Raw genomic sequence first — 17,879 nt, forward strand, 5'->3', positions numbered from 1 at the left:
ATAGCAACTGCCTCAGCCAATCATCTCTCTCACTGTTGAGCTCAACTCACCCCCTTTTTTCTGTGTACTCAAGGCTTGGCCTATGTACGACTACTACTATTGCAAATACTATTACTACTACTACTACCTTGGACATATAATTGCCATTATATGTATCATAAGTATTAATGGTATCGGCACTTGGTATCGGTATCGGCACTTGGTATCGGTGAGTAGAGAATATTTGAGTTTTGGTATTGGTCTAAAAAAAAGTGGTATCGAACATCCCTATTCCAGACCAATCAACATCGCTGGTCTCATCACTGTTTTATAAACCTTTCCTTTCATTTTAGCTGAAACTCTTCTATCTCACATCACACCTGACACTTTTCTCCACCCGTTCCAGCCTGCCTGCACACGCTTCTTCACTTTTTTTACACACTCTCTATTGCTCTGGACTGTTGACCCTAAATACTTAAACTCCTCCACCTTCTTGGTCTCTTATCCCTGTAACCTCACTCTTCCACTTGGATACCTCTTATTCACACACATACTACGGCTAACCTTTTCCTCAATCAGCAACTCTTTAAAGTACTCTTTCCATCTTCCCTTCACACTACTGCCATCTGTCAACACACTATCATCCCTATCCTTTATTACCCTAACCTGCTGCACGTTCTTCCCATCTCTGTATCTTTGCCTTGCCAATCTGTATAGATCAGTCTCTCCCTCCTCGCTGTCCAACCTACCATACAAGTCATCGTAAGCCCCTTGTTTGGCCTTTGCCATTTCTCTGTACTCATGTCTACTTTCTTCAGTCCTCTCAGTGTCCCACTTCTTCTTAGCTAACCTTTCTGTGGATCCACTTCTGCACCTCCCCATTCCACCACCAAGTCTCCTTATCTCCTTTCCTTCCAGATGACACACCAAGGACTATCCTACCTTTCTCCCTGATGAAATTTGCTGCAGTTGTCCAGTCATCTGGAAGCACTTCGTGACCATCCAGAGCCTGGTCTCAACTCCTTCCTGAAAGTCATACAACACTTTCACCATTTCGTCCAATGCTCTGCCTTTGCCGTCTTTGTCTTCCTCATCACCAGAGTCATTCTACACACTACCATCATATGCTGTCTGGCTACACTTTTACCTACTCCCACTTTGCAGTCGCTGATCTCCTTTAGATTACACCGTCTACACAAGATGTAGTCTACCTGTGTACTCCTACCTCCACTCTTGTAGGTCACTCTATGTTCCTGCCTCTTCTGGAAGAAAGTATTCACAACAGCCATTTCCATTCTTTTTGCAAAGTCAACCACCATCTGTCCTTCTGTGTTCCTCTCCTGGATACCAAACCTGCCCATCATCTCATCACCTCTGTTTCCTGCATGTCCATTGAAGTCTGCACCAATGACAACTCTCTCACTTCTAGGGATGCTCTGCATCATTTCATCAAGGTCCAACCAAAAGTTATCCTTCTCCTCAAGCTCACATCCTACCTGTGGCGCATACCCACTAACGACATTGATCATCACACCTTCAATTCCTAGATTCTGGGGATTTGTTTTTAAACTATGTAAAGCACTTTGAGTTGCATTTTTGAATGAGTGCTATACAAATAAAGATTGATTGATTGATTGATTGATTGATATATCAAATACAAACTAATTTAGCAGCTAATAGTGGTGTCAAAGTCCGGTCCTTGAGGACCTGAGACGAGTCCTGCATGTTTTAGAGGTTTTGTAGCTAATGGAATACAAACTATAGTTTAGCTAAAGCTAGATAAAAGTTAGATAATGGTTTAGGGCGGCCAGATCTAGATCAGCTGAAAACCAGTTACACGGCAGTGATGCCACCAGTGTGTCCTGATTATGCTGACATTCACTCTGTTATATACATACTGCTTACTGCGGGGGCATACTGCGGGGCGACGGGGGAAGGAGAATAGTTTTTGGAGGGAAGTGTGTGAATAAACGGGGCAGTCAGCAGTTGCTCCCCAAAGACAGTAAACGTTCTTGCATATTTTTCCTCACGGAGAGTGTTCCGAAACGCAACACAGCGACACGCTATATTGGTGGCAGCGGTGGGATTGTATGTGTTTCCTGCAAGAATTTTTTTTTTGGTGGAACACTTTCTCTCCGGAAATCTACCGAAACTTCTACTCGGCTAGCCGGTTAGCGGTACTGCTTTGGATCGGCTGGTTGGGAGGAGTGAAACACGGAAGTGTCGACGCGGACATGGAGTAAGATTTTTAACGCGAGTGCTACCCCGTGGACTGGTGCCGTGACTGGGGTGAGAGTTGAGCTCCCGGCGCCGTTTCACGGGGACGGCGAGAAGCCGTTTGCTACCTGGATGAAGCAGTTTGAGGATGCCGTCCGCGCACATGCCAGGAGCGGGAGTTATGCCGCTACATTGGTGAGTCTCCTCCCTACGAGGCTGGACGGCGTGGCTGTTCTGTTGTGGGACAGTTTGGTGCCGGAGGTCCAGTGTTACTATGAGCGAGTTAAGGAGAAGTTGAAAGAGGCTTTTGGACAGAAGCAGTTCCTCCTATATTTTCAGACATGTATCAATGCACGGCCCCGCCAGCCAAATGAGAGTCTGGATGTGGATGCAGCTGACGTTTCCAGACTTGTGGCCAAAGCGTTTCCGGATTATGACCGGGCTGCCAGGAATGGCGGAACTGGCGGTTTTCTTGCTGGTCTTGACCCTGCCCTTCAGGCTAAGTGCCACAAGCAAGGGGCCACGGATGTGGATGAAGCCTACATCATCGCGGAACGTTGTGAACGGGCAAGACAAGCTCTGAGAGTAGGCACAGCTCTGTCGCCCTACTCTATCCCACAACCAACAGTTGTGGCATTCCTTGATTCAACTGTTCGGAGTTATGTGGACTGCAATGCGAATTCAAGCCCGTGCCGAGAGTGCGGTGGCCGTCGTTCCCCTTTTCCTGGGGCTCGTCAGCTGAGTCCGTTGGAGCATAGTGGACAACAACGTGCTTGTCACTGCGAGTGTGGCGGAGTTGGCTGCAGGTCCATCTCCCAGGACTTCCAGAGGAACAACAACGTAGGAGGCCGGTCTCTGCAGCGTGGACGCCAGGGAGGATTCTGCGACAGGGAGTGGTCTCCTTACAAGCGGGGGACCCGCGAGTCCACTGCTACGACCTTCTCACCACCCAGACAGCGCAGCGAGAGTCTGAGGGGGCAGCCCTACACTGAAGACCGGCAGGTGAGACATAGAGTGTTACTTTCATATACTGATAAAATGTCTTTACCCATCTCGAAATGGGAGACAGACTTGTCTATAGCTCCGGAATCTGACTTTTGGATTCAAGTTTGTGAAAACTTATTTAAAATGACAAAACACACAAATTTACAACTTATCCAATATCAAATTATTCATAGAACATACATTACTCAATATATGATGAAGAAAATGGGACTCTCAGACTCCGACGTTTACAAAAAACTACAGACACTTGTTTTCATGCTTTATGGTTATGCACTCCGGTTGTGTATTTCTGGACTAAAGTCTTAGAAAAACTTTCCGCTATCTTGGACTGTAGGATAGCTTTATCTCCAAACTTGTGTTTGCTAGGTGACCTAACAACAACTGATTTACCACATTAACAATTTCAAACTACATTTGTAGCCCTTACTATCGCAAAAAAAACAATTCTTGTTAACTGGAAAAAAAAAATAAACTCTGAATATCGACCAATGGTCTAACCTCCTCATAAATCACATTTTAATGGAAAAAATATCTGCCTCAAATAAAAAACAAATATCAAAATTTATAGAAACATGGTCTACGTATATAGGATATTTTAACCTAAATCTGGTTACTTAATTCTGCCTGTTAGCGAGAGCCACCACATCGCGATAACTTACATTGCTGTTTCTGTATTTGGCAATTTGTAACTAATGGTTGTGTTTTTATAGTCAGGAACCCAGTTGCTGCCAGCAGGATCGAGCAGACTCCATCAAACGACACCTTAATCACCAACTCCTCAAGATTCACCGCCAATGGGCACTAAGGGTTAATATTCGGATTCACTGTTTGCCAGTGGGTTAATTCTATAGGTGCTGTCCCCCCCTGGCTGGGTGTGGACGGCTCTGCCCCTCTGTTTGCTGCTGGCTGCGTCTTGGCCGTTCCCTGGGTCTCTTGGGGGGTGCTGCGTTGCGGGGCTCTCCCTGGTGTCTGGGGCGGCGCGCCCTGGTGCGGTCCGTCGCTCCGGGCCCGGCGACGCGGTTCGGGGCCTGTGGGCCGCCGGGGTGCCCCGTTTTTTAATGCACCACATAGTGGATCAGGTGTATCGGAGCGTGGGGATATCATTTCCCTCTGCTCCGGCTCACCTGCTCCCAATTTTAATGCACCACATACACACACTTGTATATACACTGGGTGGGGTCACATTCAAGGTGTAGGGGTAGAGTTCGCCAGTCGGCGAGCTGGCAAACTCAGTAACAGGGTTAGCTTTCACTAAGAACGCTGGAGTGACGACCGGGGCCTTTCCCCACTGGGCCTGGGGTTCGGGGGTGCCGCCCGGGGGTTGTCCCTTGGCGCTGCCCTGAGGTGTTGCGCTTGCTCTGTCCTGGCAGGGGTCGACGGCTCCCCTCTTTGGTGGAGATTTTCATGCATGCCAGATCCACCACTCCAGCATCTATCGAAACTCAGACACAATCTGCTTCTTCCTCTGGTCGTTGAATCGGTGGAGGCTGGTGTCTGTGGATCTCACTCTGCTTCGTCTGTCCTTCCTTCCTTTCCTCAGTCACTCCTTTGGTCTCTTGAGGTCTCCCTGATTTGTTGGAATTTGGATGATGAAAAAAAAAAGAGAGAGCAATGATGGTGACATGTCAAATCGGTAAAATTACCGAATGAACAATACTGAGCTCTCCAGAAAAAAGAAAAAAAAGGGAGTGCTCTCCTTACAAGCGGGGGACCCGCGAGTCCACTGCTACGACCTTCTCACCACCCCGACAGCGCAGCGAGAGTCCGAGAGGGCAGCCCTACACTGAAGACCGGCAGGTGAGACATAGAGTGAGGTTTTTGTCTCCCTCCCGGCGTTCTCCCTCACCCAACGGACTAATTTTGCGTGGATTATAGGGGTCTTAATGCAGTGATTATTAAAGACTCTCATCCATTGCCCCGGGTTGATGATTCACTGGATGCCTTGGCTGGTGCCCTCTGGTTCAGTACCCTGGATTTTTCCGATGGTTACTGGCAGATAGAGGTGGCCCAGGAGGACTGTGAAAAAACTGCCTTCACCACTGGTCAGGGCCTGTACCAGTTCAGGTCTATGCCCATGGGACTCACCAATGCACCAGCAACATTCCAGCGGGTTATGGAGTTGGTGTTAAAGGGGCTGCCATGGCATATCTGCATGGTCTATCTTGACGACATACTAATATTCAGTAAGTCATTCGAAGAACACCTGTCGGAGCTTGAAGAGGTATTCTCCCGGTTGGGGGCTGCTGGACTGCGGGTGAATGCGAAGAAGTGCCACCTTGCCCGGGACCACGTTGTCTTCCTTGTTCATGTTGTGTCTGCTGAGGGGCTGCGTCCAGACCCCAAAAACACAGACAAGGTGAAGTCTTGGCCAGTGCCACGGTCTGCTACGGAGGTGCGTGCCTTCCTGGATCTTTGTTCTTACTACAGGAGATTTGTGAGGAGTTTTGCCCAGCGCACTGTCCCCCTCTGTCAGCTCACAGGGAAGGATGCACCATTGCTATGGATCTCCGAGTGCCAGGTGGGTCAGGGAAACAGCCAGTAGCTGGCATTGAGACCCAGATGCCAGTGTTGCCGTCACCGGGTCACAACGACGACTCAGCAGCGCCACCATCACCCCTGTTGGTGGAATCCTGATTGGTGGGTGAGTCGGAGCCTACTGCCTACATTAGGGGGACCGTTGAAAGTGTTGATGTGAATGTGTTAATAGATTCCGGTTCTATTGTTTCACTTATCTCGTAGGAGTTCAAAATGTCCATCCCACCATTGCGTAAACGTGTTTTGAATACACAGTAAATGTTTGCAAGTGCAGCGAATGGACAACTGTTGGACACCTTAGGTACTGTGACATTTCCTATAATGCTGGGAGGCAAATCCTATGAACAAATTGTGCATATTGTGCGGGGGGCTACACAAGCCATTTTGCTGGGTTTTGATTTCATGCGATAGACTAATGTCGTAATGGATGTGGGTCGCAAGTTACTCATTATCGTGGACGTCAACATTCCTCCAGACTTTATTCCAACATGTTGTAATGTTTCCATGCATGATGACGTTACGGTTCCTCCTTTCAGTGAAATTATTGTTCCGGTTCAGGTCGATCCTCCCAACATTGTTGGACCACCCCATTGCACCTATCTAGGTTATGTAGAACCCAAGGTACGTGAAAGTATGGGACTAGTGGTGGCGTGCTCAGTAGCGCCTGTGAATAATGGGTGCACTGTGGCGCGGCTACTTAATCCAACAGACCAAGAGGTGAAATTACACTCTGGCTCTCATCGAGGGGTCTTCCACGATGTTGAATGTGACATACTTACCCCTGCAGAGTGCTTTGGTTCTGAAGTAGGGAATGCCCCCTTGCCAGATGTAGCTGATGTGTTGTTGTCTGATGATCAGAGGCGGCAGCTGCAGGTCCTGCTGGGGAAGCATCGGGGCGTGTTCAGCCAGGCTTCGAGGTGGGGTGAGCAACCCTAATTTGATCAAACATCACATTAACACTGGGGGCCACCCCCTATGAAACAACGGGCGTATCGTACCTCCCCAGACAAGCCTAAAGAAATCAATAGACAGGTGCAGCGTTTATTGGAGGAGGATGTCATGGAGGAGAGCTCCAGCCCATGGTCATCTCCTGTAGTTTTTGTTAAGAAAAAGAACAACACATGGCAATTTTGCGTGGATTATAGGGGTCTTAATGCAGTGGCTATTAAAGACTCTCATCCATTGCCCCGGGTTGATGATTCACTGGATGCCTTGGCTGGTGCCCTCTGGTTCAGTACCCTGGATTTTTCCGATGGTTACTGGCAGATAGAGGTGGCCCAGGAGGACCGTGAAAAAACTGCCTTCACCCCTGGTCAGGGCCTGTACCAGTTCAGGTCTATGCCCATGGGACTCACCAATGCACCAGCAACATTCCAGCGGGTTATGGAGTTGGTGTTAAAGGGGCTGCCATGGCATATCTGCGTGGTCTATCTTGACGACATACTAATATTCAGTAAGTCGTTTGAAGAACACCTGTCGGAGCTTGAAGAGGTCTTCTCCCGGTTGGGGGCTGCTGGACTGCGGGTGAATGCGAAGAAGTGCCACCTTGCTCGGGACCACGTTGTCTTCGTTGTTCATGTTGTGTCTGCTGAGGGGCTGCGTCCAGACCCCAAAAACACAGACAAGGTGAAGTCTTGGCCAGTGCCACGGTCTGCTACGGAGGTGCGTGCCTTCCTGGGTCTTTGTTCTTACTACAGGAGATTTGTGAGGAGTTTTGCCCAGCGCACTGTCCCCCTCTGTCAGCTCACAGGGAAGGATGCACCATTGCTATGGATCTCCGAGTGCCAGGTGTCTTTTGACTTCCTTCGGGATGTTCTTTGTTCTGAACCTATCATGAGGCATCCAGACTTCTCCCACCGTTTCATTCTTCATACCGATGCTTCACAGGTGGCAGTCGGGGCAGTGCTGGCGCAAGACGCCGATAGTTGGGAGAGAGTGGTCGCGTATGCTAGCCGCTCTCTCACAGCAGTCGATCGCCGGTGGTCTACATATGATAGGGAGTTGTGGGCGATTTGTCATTTCAGACACTACCTGGGCCTTCGCCCCTTCACCATTGTTACAGATCATCGGCCATTGGTGGGTCTCCGACGTCTCTCCATTGACAGTGACAGAACGGGCCGTCTGAGCCGTTGGGCCCTTGAACTGGACCCCTACGACTGGGTAATTGTGCACAAAACTGCTGCTCAGCATACTAACGCCGATGCTCTATCACAGAGGCCGGTTCCCAGTGGCGAGTTGTTCGATGGGGATGTCCATGAAAAAGCAGGCGGTCCCGTGCACACGGGTACCCAAACGGGGCCGGCCGATGCCCTCAGTTCTATATGCACTGTGGAGTCCTCCTCTGCCGCCCCTGTAGTGGGTTCTTTTCCGAGCCCCCAAGCTAAATCCATCCAAAACTTGATTTACACCCTGTCCCACAATGGGTCCCATGTCCAGGAACTCCAACAGCAGGACTCTGACATTGCTCAGGTGTCTGGTTGGAGGAGGGCCGGAGACCCCCTAGATGGCGGTTGAAGACAGCGAGCCGGAGTTTTGAGGAGATTTTGGCGTGAGTTTCACCAGCTTGTTTCCATTGATAGCTTACTGTGCAGGATTGTGTGGCTGACTGATATGGGGCAGACGACACAGGTGGTGGTCCCAGCTGCGTTGGTCCCCGAGGTTCTGTCTCAGCTGCATGGCACACCGCTGACGTCTCACCTGCCATATGAGCGGGTTTTGTCACGTGCCAGGAGTGTGTGTTATTGGCCCACTATGGAAAATGATATCAGGGCATGGTGTGATCAGTGCTATGCATGCCAGAGGAGGAAATCCCCAGTTCCACAATATCAGCCTCCCATGAAGACATGGATGGAGATGAAGATGGAGAGGCATTTCCACCGACATACTGGAGTTGACACTCACCTCCAAAGGCAACCGTTATGTTTTGGTTGTCGAAGACTATTTCACTAAGTTTGTCAACTTGTATTTCATCTGTGATCAGAAGGCCACCACGGTTGCTGAATGTCTCTTCCAGAACTGTATCTTGGAACATGGGGTGATGACCTGTACACTGATATAGGAAGACAATTTGAAACTGATGTGGTGAAATATTTGTGCCAACTGCTGGGCGTGAAGAAAACAAACACCACTCCCTATAACCCATAATCTGATGGGATGGTTGAGAGGTTCATTAGGACGCTGATTGATCAATTGGGCAAAACTCTTCTGCCCTGTGAGGGGGAATGGGACTCTTTCCTGCTGCAAGTTGCCTTTGCCTACAATACTAGTGTATACTCCAGTACTGGATTTACACCTTATTTCCTCACTCATGGCAGGGAGGCCCGGACGCCGGTTGAGTTGGTCTTGGGACCAATGTTGCAGGGCAGCCTTGAGGGTGGGCCCCCAGGGGACTTTGCTAGTTCTCTTCTCAGGCGTCTGGGGTCGGCTTTCGGCCAGGCGAAGGACAACAACGTTGCGGCGAGCAAGAAACAAAAGGCCCTCTATGATGCTTAGTTGAGGCATGACCCTTATGAGGTCGGAGAACTTGTATAGCTGAATGACCCCACTGAGGGCCACCGTAAATTGGCCCCACATTGGAAAGGGCCTTACGTAGTGAGACGGCGCATGGATAGAGATGATGAGGTCTCATGGAGGGTTTAGGTGGAGGATCTCCCTCTCCTGCCCTGCTCATGGCACCGCCAGATGATGTTTCATCCGATGGCCTTGCTGGTGGATGTCTCATTGATAAGGACGGAGATGGTGCTTCTGCACGGTGTTTGGGTGAGTCTCCTGCGCCAGAAATTGAGGCTTCTAGGCTATCGCGTTTCGGTAGGCCCTCACGACCTCCTGCTTGGCTGGGGGAATATGTATGAGGGTGATAATTTCGTCTCGGCCTGTGTTCTGCACCTTGAATGGGTTATACATGCCAGTATTTTTGTGTCTGTGTGTCAATTGAAAGAAAAGAAAAACAAATCTAACAGAAAAATACCCTGTTGACTTGAATTGTATTGTATTTTGTGTTGGGTTTAACAATACCAAAAAGAAAAAAAGAAAAAAGTAAAACGGTTAATCGTGTGTGTCACTGTTTTGTAGTTATGTTCTTCCACCTTTTGGATGTTTCGGGTGTGTTTGTTGTTGTTTTGTTTGCAAGTTTTCTCCTTCCTTCATTTAATCTCGCCTGTATAAATGAGGACATTTCTTCCAGTTGGGGGACGCATGTAAGTGTTAAAAGGAAGGTCGCGGGATGATGACGTGAGAGCGGGGCGACGGGGGAAGGAGAATAGTTTTTGGAGAGAAGTGTGTGAATAAACGGGGCAGTCGCTCCCCAAAGACAGTACACGTTCTTGTGTATTTTTCCTCATGGAGAGTGTTCCGAAACATAACACAGCGACACGCTACACCATTGTTACTTTATATAACCCATAGTATTTTCACAAAACGCAGGTGATGACTTGAACAGGACATTTACACATAATCGTAACTATTTTGAGTATTTAACATCAATCATGGAAATTATCACATTTAGTGCTATCTCAATCTTTTGTACCATTTTAGGAGTGAATATAGGAATGTAAATAAAAGTACAAAGTCATAACAACTCATAGTAGTTCAGAAATTACTTTGTTGCTGCTGGTTGCCAAGGAAAATGCTTTGCATAGCAACCTTTGCCTGGGTGGCTCCTGCTCTGAAATAGTAAAGTAGGTCCTTTTGAATATTTGTTGGAAGTTTTATGCTTGTATCACATTTTGAGCAATTCTTGCACCGATTACCTAGACTATGGAAATTGTTATTTTAGACCGAATGCTCGGTTGGTTAATTATGCACAAAAATACCTAAAATAAAAGTAGCAATTCTAGGGCTGATTCTATTTGTGTCACAAATCTATTTTGACATATACAGTAAGTGGTTTACATTTTTTTGTGACATACCTACATCATGCAACTTATGATCTCAGCTTTTGGACAGGTACTGATTCTGGTTTGGCTGGTTTGGCTGATGTTTCCAAGGTCTTATACTGTATATGAATGGACAATTCAGAGTTTAAGTTGAAGTTTACACTTCACAGCGAAATTTGTCCCAATGGGCTTTGCTTTCATTTCATTGGTCATGGTTCTGACAATATGATGAAGACAAATCTTTGAATAGCACTCGCAGTTATAGCTTATAAGAGAAAAATAATAAATGCATTCTTACCAATGAAATGTGCATGTAGCTCTTTTTGTAGACTTATTGGTACAACTATACGACACACTGTGGCATTTTTGCCGTAGAGACAGTAAATAACATGAAAACACTGCGGGGAAATCAATATTTTCAAGTTAGGTGGGCTAAGTGAGTAAGATGGCTGTTGGTGGCTTCACTTCTCGCTATGGTGAATAGGTGGCATTGTGAGTCCATTCATATATAAATCCGTGGATGTTGCTCACTGTAGTTCAAGGAACGCTGAAGAAGTGACCGATGTGTGTGTCAATCACATAGCTGTCATAGCGATTCATATGATAAACCAATCAAAAAGGAATTTAACTTTTAAATGCCTTCTTATTTACTTTCACATAGAGATGTTACGCTCGAGCCTTCCTGCTCGAATCCGATTCGAGCAAATGAAGCGGCGGTGCGTCAAAGCAGTGTTCCGACAACTGCTTCGGAGATGCCGAAAATCCTGTGACCACTGCAAACGAGGCCTCGAACGTCACAGACGTGTCAGGGATGTCATGCTGTTACGCGGGAAAAATGAACTCGGTGTTTGATAAACCTGTCTGCAATAATTAAAGCCCCAATTACTTGATACAAAGTAGGAAAGGTTATGACCATTTGGCTCATTTGCATATATTAGTTATGGACTTTAATTTGTGTTTAAACCCTGGGATGGATAGATCATCTGTAAGAACTGGATATTCAATTTCAAAATCTCCCTCTTGTATACAGTCTTTTCTTTCAACATATGGTATTTCAGATATTTGCCGTTTTTTGCATCCACATGATAGGCAGTATTCCTTTTTTTCAAATCCCCATCAAACATATAGTAGAATTGACAATTTTTTTTTACTGACAACAAATTACCTCTAATATTAAGTTATGTGAATATCAACCTATGGTTATATCTGACCATGCGCCTCTATTGTTGACAATGAATATACATGGTGTGGACTCTCCTCGACGGCTCTGAAGATTCAACTCTCTTTTATTAAGTGATGAAAATTAAGTTAAGTTCATTTCTGAACGAATTTCCCTGTTTTTAGAAATCAACATAACACCAGATGTTTCTATTTTCACTGTTTAGGAAGCTCTTAAGGCTTATCTTCGCGGCCAGGTGATATCCTTTGTGTCCAATAAGAAACATGTTTCTATGGCTAGACATAAAGAATAGGAAAATCAAATTGCAGATTTAGATAATCAAAATGCGCAGAACCCTTCTCAAGATTTATATAAAGAGCGCTTGAAGTTTGGGGCGGATTATGACATGCTTACTTCACATTCTATAGAATATTTATTGTTGAAGAATCGGAGTGACACTTATGAACATGGAGATAAAGTTGGGGAGGCTCTAGCGAGGCAGTTGAAATCTGCCATCTGCCAGGGCCAAACAAACTATTAACGGGGTTACATCCCAGGATGGAGGGATTGTTACAGACCAGCAGGAGATAAATGATGCTTTTCAACATTACTACTATAATTTGTATAGCTCTGATAGTGCTAATGACTCTTTTTGGGGATAATTTTTTTTAAAGTTCTTAACATTCCAATATTGTCTCCGGATGACGTATCTGCTTTGGATGCACCATTACAGCAGCAGGAGTTGAGTTGAGTTCTATGTCACATTTGCAGAACAATTAACTCCTGTTCGAGCTACTCTATTTACTCTTGCCACAGGTGCTTTTCCCAGAAGTCTGAACCAAGCATGTATAACACTCCTTCTGAAAAAAGACAAAAACCCTCTAGCGTGTGGGTCTTGTAGGCCAATCTTGACTACAAAATATTGGCAAAAGTTCTGGCTAATCGACTGGAAAGAGTTCTGCCTAGTATTATTGCCCCTGACCTTAAGAACAGACGCTCCTTTTTAGTGTCCGCCGTCTCGTTAATATATTATACACACCCAGCCAGGCTGATTCTGAATGACTTCTCTCTATGGTGCTTTCTAATAATCATTATTCAAAACCTTTCCATCTACATCGCAGAACTCGTCGGGGCTGTCCCCTCAGCCCTCTCCTCTTTGTATTAGCTATCGAGCCAGTGGCGATAGCTATAAGAGATAATCAATCTATTCATGGCATCTTTCTTTAAAGAAAATTCACTCATCCTCCATGTGTGCAAGACATTGCCTCATACAATTTAAAGTGGTGCACAGAGCACATTTTAGTAATATAATAAAGTACTTAATCTGAATTGTGAAAGATGTAAATCGGCTGATCCATATTCGACATAAGAATTTAATTATTGTTTGGGGTTGACACTGAGGGCTTGGCATTGCCTGCAGGGGGTCAAAAACTGTTAGCTTTTTCTACTTTGTTGACACGTCGCCTAATACTTTTGAAGTGGAAGGATGCAGGTCCACTCACCTTGGATTAAGGATGTGTTATTTCATCTTAAATTGGAGAAAATTAGATTTGTTTTGAGGGGCTTTGAAAGGGTTAGGGTTAGGGTTATTATTATTATTATTTTTATTTTTTTTAATAAAGTGTGGAAGCCTTTCTTAAATTTTTTGGTCACCCGTCCACACAGGTCCAGGACTGAATCTTTCCCCCCCTGTTTTCTTAAAATGATTGTTATTATTATTATTATTTAAAAAAAAATTCCCTTTGTATTTCCTTTTCTGGTCTAATCCACTCTGGCTGACTCAATGGTCAATTGTCAAAGGTCTTAAATCTGTATTGATTTGAGTTTCTAATTCTGTTTGATAGTGAAAGGGGTGTTGTTTGTTTGGGTGGGTTTTAATTTGTGCACATTTTTGTATATTTTTGTGTGTGTGTGAAAATCAATAAATATATTAAACACAAAATAAAACTAGAGCTGCGGGCAGCTATAAAGGGCCCTCGCAGCCCGGGCCACTTTGGGGTACTGGCACGTTGGGGTAAGCAGAATTTCATTGAAAATGGCATAATAAAACTTTACATATGGATTTTTTTTTTGCCAGGTGTGATGAGTGTGTAAAGCTTTTTGGTCAATGATAAGACCCTCAAAAATCAGCGTCCTATTTTATTTTTTGGCAATGAGTTTCCCCCCATTGGCATTGTTTTAAAAGTATATATATATATATATATATACTGTTGGGAAATCGTTCTTTGTTTTCCCGTGTTCATAATGTTGATTATCAAACTCAGACAATGAGATCGGTGAAATCAGGATTTATTTTTACATAAGCTTATGGACACATGAGATCGGCTGAACGCCACCATTGTTCTCCCTCATGTGTGTCGCTCCTCCCCCTGTTCCAGGCACTAGTATCCTTCCGTGACTCTTCAAACCCCTCCCCGTCTTCTTCTGCCAATCCTCTCCTTCTCAGACAGTCACATGATACATCAATACACATCACCAAACTGCTCCCCCTCACCTCACAAGATAAAGATTTACGTTGTTTTCAGAGCAAGAAGAGGTGTCACTAAACCCCCTCCTGCTCAACCGGTTTGTAAAAGACAAAGGAATCTATTTAACACATTCGCTTCAACCCCCAAATCACCTTGAATTCTCACACAGAGACATACTGAGTAAATTAAAGCAGTTATGTCCACTTCTAAATAGTAATATTATAAATCAAACAGTTATAATTAAATAAATTCACTTCATTCCTTCTCTTGGACTCGAAAGAGTACAACATACAGAATTATTAATTAATTTCACAGAAAAATTCCAGCGGGGATCTTCATCATCGCAAACGGCAGGCGCAACATTAAGCAAGGGTTGTGTGGGGGGAGTAGTCATTATCATTATAATAAGAAACAGAAGCAAGCAACAATGAAACATCCCTTTAGCAGGAGAGGAGGTAGTTTAGCACTCATATGGCATTAAAGAACAATTTGATACATTAAAAGATTTTTCAGTGTAAAAAGCATAGCATATGTGAGGCTTAACACAAAATGTTGTGGTTGTTCAAGAAAGAGTGTCGCGATGCAGCAGCAGACGGAGATGTGTTCCCGCTTTGAAGCCATGAGGTGATGAAGTTCGCAAATGTGACTCAATTGTTGTGGAATGATGCCTTGGATAGGGGCAGCTGGTATATGGGTCAGCAGATGTTGTTATCCCGGTCGAGTCGTCAGGTGGTGAGATTGATGAGCCTGGGATGGATCCGGCAGCCTTGTAGACCAGATGTGAAACGATGTCTCCCCCTCCTCTGTGCAGTGAACTGCACCAGATAACCTTTCCATCACCCCCTGGGATCCAGACTCCCTGGGTGCATAACATTTTCATTTAGTCACTTATAAACATACATATTCTTTAATTTTGAAAGAGCATCTGGTAGTTTTTGTTAGTTGGGAGTTAGTAAATGTTATTTGTTTAAGATCCGTGTGTCCTGTGCTGTTGGAACAGGAAAAGGTCTATTTGTGTGACATTGAAACAGAGCCCAGCCTTTGACTGAGTTTAATGACATTCGCACATTCATTAATACAACAGAAAAAGCTTGTAAATATTAATTTTTCAAATGGGTTCCATCGTCTGATCAAATTTTTCTAGGAAACCCATATAAAAGTATGTAATGATTAATCAAATGTTTTACCACGATATTTACTGTTTTAGATTTACATGAATGTGCCTTTGGCCATCCTGAAAGGAATCATTTTACCAGCAAACATCTATATTCTGACACTAGTATTGTCATGTCAGTGGAATCCATATATAATCTCACCCCAGAACCATCACGCCCGGCCGGACCGGGACCACCCCGGGGAGAGGCTCACATATATTCATACTATTCTACCTTTTGCAAACACTGGGCTCCAAACATTACATTTTTCAATTGTTTCTGAGATAAAATATATAATATAATTACCTTCATTTGGCGATATGCTTCATTATTGTCTCCTCTTGAACTTTTTTTTTTTTAAGAGCTCAGTATTGTTCATTCTGTAATGTCATCATCATTGCTCTTTATTTATATTTATATATATATATATATATATATATATATATATATATATATATATATATATATATATATATATATATATATATATATATATATATATATATACATATATATATATATACATATATATATACATATATATATATATTTTTGTATGTGGGTGAGTATGTGTATGTGCGTGCGTGCGTGCGTGTATTTGTTAGCTCACCAAAAAGAAAAAATCCCATACCGTTCACCTAAACCGAACACCGCTGTCAGGAGACCCGAGGGGACCAAAGAAAACCAAGGAAGGTGAAATCCAGCACCGACCAGACACCACCCACCGGGCCACCCACCAGAATTCTTCCCCAACCCAAGAAACATCTAAATTCCAACAAATCCAAAAAATTAAAATAAAAAATCAGGGAGACCTCAAGAGATCAAAGGAGAGACTGAGGAAAGGAAGGAAGGACAGACGAAGCCGAGTGAGATCCACAGACACCAGCCTCCACCGATTCAATGACCTGAGGAGGAAGCAGATTGTGTCTGAGTTTCGATAGATGCTGGTGTGGTGGATCTGGCATGCATGAAAATCTCCACCAAAGAGGGGAGCCGTCGACCCCTGCCAGGACAGAGCAAGCGCAACACCTCAGGGCCCCCCAGGCCGCGGCAGCGCCAAAGGACGACCCCCGGGCCCCGCCAGGGCCACCGGCCGGAGAGCAAACCCAGGAGCAGGAGCGCCCCCCACCCCAACACGGCCCGCGCCCCCGACCCAACGCAGCAGGACGGGGCACTGCAGGCCCGCCAGGCACCCCACCGGCCCCAACCCCGCACCCCCCACGACCCCCCCGCCCCCCATCCACCCCCGCCATCCACCCCAACCCATCCCCAGCCGCCCCCAGGTCCCCAATCCCCCAGACACCCCCCCACCCCCAGTACCCCCCACCCCGTAACCCCCCCCCACCCCCAACAAAGCCGCCCCTCCCCCCGACACCACCCCGACCAACCGGCAGCCCCCCAACCCCCGACCCCCAGCTCCCGGGGACCCCCCGCACCCAGGCACCGGCGCCGAAGAGGGGCCGGACACCCCACCCCCCGCCGCGTGGAGGGACGGAACACCGGGGGCAGAAGGGGAGATGGGGGCACCGGAGGACGGCCGACACCCCCGAACCCCAGGCCCAGCGGGGGAAGGCCCCGGTCGTCACCCCAGCGTTCTTTGTGAAAGTAAACCCCTGTTACTGAGTCCACCAGCTCGCCGACTGGCGAACTCTACCCCTAAACCGTGAATGTGACCCCACCCAGTGTATATACAAGTGTGTGTGTGTGTGTGTATGGTGCATTAAAATTAGGAGCAGGTGAACCGGAGCCGAGGGAAATGATATTCCCACGCTCCGATCCACCCGCCTCCCAAGCATGTCACTGAGTGTATGTGGTGCATTAAAAAAAATAGATAGGGGGGGGCGGGGACACGGACAGGGGACCGCAGCACTGCTCTTTACCGCGGTCCCCAACCGATGGCACCCCCACAAGCCCCCCCCCCCCAGTTGTGTGGTGCATTAAAATTGGAGGGGAGTTGTAGGGTGAAGACGGTGTTTCCACCCTACCCCACCCCCCCATAGTGTGTTATGTGCCCTATATGTCTATAAAAGTGTATTGTGCAAACCTAGTGTAGTGAGTTAAGAGGAGCGACCAGCGGGGCCCTCCCCAACCGGGCAGGTGGCGCACCCGCCCACCAAGCCCCCACCCACCCCACCGGGACCCCGGCGGGCATATGGGACCAGCCCGGCGGGGCGATAGGGCTCACCCCCCGGATACTGGGGCCCGCCCGAGGCGCCAGGACGCCCACCAGAGCGGGCCGGGCACAACATCAAACCCCAGCCACCCCCGCCGGCCCCCGGAGCACCGAGACCCGGGCCATGGATGGAGCCCCCGGCCCAGGGGAGGGGAAGGAAGGCGTACCGGGGAGGGGGAAGGGAGGGGGGAAGGAGACGACAAGAAGGGCAGGGGGCAGCGGCAGGGCCGCAGAGAGAGGGGGAGAGGAGGAGGAAGGGTGACGAGGGAGAAGGGACAGGACGGGCGGGGAGAGGCGAGGAGGGAGAGGCAGCAA

This window comes from Leptonotus elevatus, chromosome 11, assembly GCF_054856555.1.
Source record: "Leptonotus elevatus isolate MCC_2025b chromosome 11, RoL_Lele_1.0, whole genome shotgun sequence".
Taxonomy (NCBI): domain Eukaryota; kingdom Metazoa; phylum Chordata; class Actinopteri; order Syngnathiformes; family Syngnathidae; genus Leptonotus; species Leptonotus elevatus.